The sequence below is a fragment of the Nannospalax galili genome, unplaced genomic scaffold, assembly GCF_000622305.1.
Source record: "Nannospalax galili isolate Female #2095 unplaced genomic scaffold, S.galili_v1.0 scaffold923, whole genome shotgun sequence".
Taxonomy (NCBI): domain Eukaryota; kingdom Metazoa; phylum Chordata; class Mammalia; order Rodentia; family Spalacidae; genus Nannospalax; species Nannospalax galili.
In genome coordinates, this window is record NW_008349753.1 from 425039 (window position 1) to 427928 (window position 2890).

Consider the following 2890-nt stretch of genomic DNA (forward strand, 5'->3'; position numbering starts at 1 on the left):
TATGACCAGTTTTTTGTTTTTTTTTGTTGTTGGGTTTTTGTGGTTTTTTTTTTTTTTTTTTGTTTGGTTGGTTTTTTTTTTTTTTTTTTTGGTTTTTCTGAGACAGGGTCTCTTTGTAGCCTCAGCTGGCCTGGAACTTTGTAGATTAGGCTGGCCTTGATCTCAAGGCAAACTGCCTGCTTCTGCCTTCTGAATACTGGGATTAAAGGTGTGAGCCACACACCCCCCCCCACCGCCACCCTGAAGACTGGTTCTTAAAAGTGTGTTCAGTTAATTTTTCCAGCCTAAGGAATCTTTTTTGGAAGAAATAGCAACATGGAAATCTTACAGGTTGAACTGAAATAGCTATATCTGCTTTTCTCTAGGGGAAACATAAGCTTATTCATCTGTTTCAAAGGATATAGTCAAACATCTTTGGGCACAAGTCTCTTTCCTAAGAACATTCAAAGTTGCACCTCTCAGGAAACTACAGGAAACTAGAATTAACCTCAATTTATTTCCATGTAAGTAGAAACATTTTGGATTCAAGCTTTAGCGAAGTGGTTGAAATAGCCATTTATATAAATCTCATTAAAGCTATAGTTTGGCTTTATGAAACCTATGCATTGAACCCACATCAGAGCTGGGGATGTGGCTCAGTGGGTAGGGTGCTTGCCCAGCATGTGGGAAAATGTGACCAGCTGCCTCTCACTTCTGCCCCCACATCATCTCCACCATGATGGACTGTACCCTCAATCTGTGGGCCAAAAATAAACCTTTCCTTCCTTAAATTGCTTTCGTCGGGTGTTCTGTCACAGCCATGAGAAAAAATAACTAATACAACAGGCAAGGCCTGGTAGTCAACAGTGTAGAGTTTGTTCTAGAATGCTGTCCTCTAAGTATAACAGTCATTACCGACTTATCAGAGTACCTGTGACTGCCCACAAGAAACCTTCAACAAGATCAGGCCTGTTGATGTTCCCTCATAGAAGGATGGGGTGGGAAGAGTCATTAGACTCTTACTTGAGAGTACAGTCGCTCCCTCATTCTTCACTCCCCTTCCAACTGTCTGTAATTCTGTCCCAGCTGCACAGCTGTGTTGGGGGGTGCTACAGCATAGAGGGGGTTAGGGTTGACTGGAGGGGGGACACCATGATATAGCTTCCATGAGTCACCATCTATGATAAGGTGGCACTTCACAGTGATACAACTGTTTAGAAGTCACCTATGATCCTGCACATAATCCCTCAGCCATACTCCTGTAAGTTCAACCAACTCATTGGTTCACCAAATTGGATTTGGGTGACTTTCATAATTTGGTCTGTCCTCTATGTCCCTCTGGGCTGAACAGACATATCTCCCCAGGAGACGTGACTGTAACAGGTGTTCTTCAGCCAGACCTTGTGCAATGGAGAGCTTATAACTCACTGTAAACTGCTGTTGAACTAAAACAAACCTTTCCTTTCTTAAGTCACTTCTGTCTGGTATTTTTTCATGGTAGTGGGAAAAGTAACTAACATAATAAAATAGATAAAGGTTGTTCTGTCTTTCAAATTAAAATTTAAGAGCAAACTGGAACACACATGTTTGAACAACTGTTATCACCTGGCTTTTGGAAAACCAAGTTTTGGAATACAAGAAGATCTTCCCCAGCAAAATTTCTCCTCCTAGATTTGTTCAGTTGTTGCTTCTGCTGTTCGGTGTCATTGGAGGAAATTCAATCCATTGCTCAGTTCATGGAAGTTATTGACCACATACCTTGCAATGAAAAACAGGAACGTATACATTTTTTCACGGTAAATAAATTAGAACTCAAAGATGTTTGAATTTGGCACTTGAACTGTGTTGTCCTAAGACTTCAAGTGAGATCTAAACTGTATTTCCTAAGCCGGGCTTCCAATCTCATGCTTGGCTTTTCAGAGCTCTGTGTCATGGACAAACCGCGTATGACTGAGAATCAGAAAGAAAGAAAAAAAAAGGAATGCTGGAGCCACAAGAAAATCAGCCAACCCCAACTGCCCTGTCAATTAACTCTTTAAGAGCTGGTAAAGCAGTTTGAAGACTCACCATTTATTCCATGCAAAGAAACTGGTTGGAAACTTTATCCCCATCTAGAGGTCACTGAACTGTACTGCAAAAACAAGAAAAAAAATGTTATTACAGAGGCTGTAAATTCCTAGGCATTTTATGGTTTTTCCCTTACTTACCAACTGACATAATATTGGATTCTTGAGAGCAATGAAAAATCCTTAGAAAAGAGGTAATTACCATCAAGGACTGGGAAGACCCACAGAGAAGACGGGCTGTTCCAAAATCATCCTTAGCTTGAGCTAACATGGCCACTCCTCTGTCAGCAACTGCATTTTAAAGCTGTATGTGCACCAGCTGCTCCACAGGGGCCACATCAACACTGCCATCTGGCTTCTAGGGAGGGTGGCTCAAGACACAAACAGAAAGGAGTGTGCAGGACCCAACCTTTTTATGACTGTAGAATGAATAGCAATCCTGTTGGTGGACTTTCTGTCATCGCGAGGAAACATCTGAAGAAATCAACCTAAAGTTCAACTTACTGTGGCTGATGGTTGGTTGCTCGTGTTTCAGTCCACGGTCTCTTGGCCTTTGGCCTGCAGTGAGGCAGTAAACCATGGGAGAAGTGTGTGGCAGAGAAAGCTGCTCACTGAGGCAGCCAGGAAGAGGGGGGGCGCTGTGGTCCCAATTCACCCCCTCCTGGGCGTCACCCATGATCTAACTTCCTTCCCCCAAGCTCCACCTCCTAACAGTTCCTACATCTCCCAATAGCACCACATGGCCTTTGAGGAGCATTTAATATGCACACAACACTGTTTACCATTCCCTATGTTCTAGAATCTAGACTCCTAGCCCATTCTTTGATGAATTTAGGCAAGACAAA

At 42.6% G+C, this 2890-nt stretch overlaps 1 long non-coding RNA gene across 1 annotated transcript; it reads right to left on the reverse strand.

The window, feature by feature from the left end:
- Positions 1 to 1552: 1552 nt before the first annotated feature.
- Positions 1553 to 2650, reverse strand: LOC115072681. The gene is made up of 3 exons (XR_003851709.1): positions 2550 to 2650; positions 2047 to 2110; positions 1553 to 1929 (listed from the first exon to the last, which is right to left on the reverse strand). It is a non-coding gene; the product is annotated as an uncharacterized LOC115072681 (long non-coding RNA).
- Between the last annotated feature and the right edge of the window lie 240 nt (positions 2651 to 2890).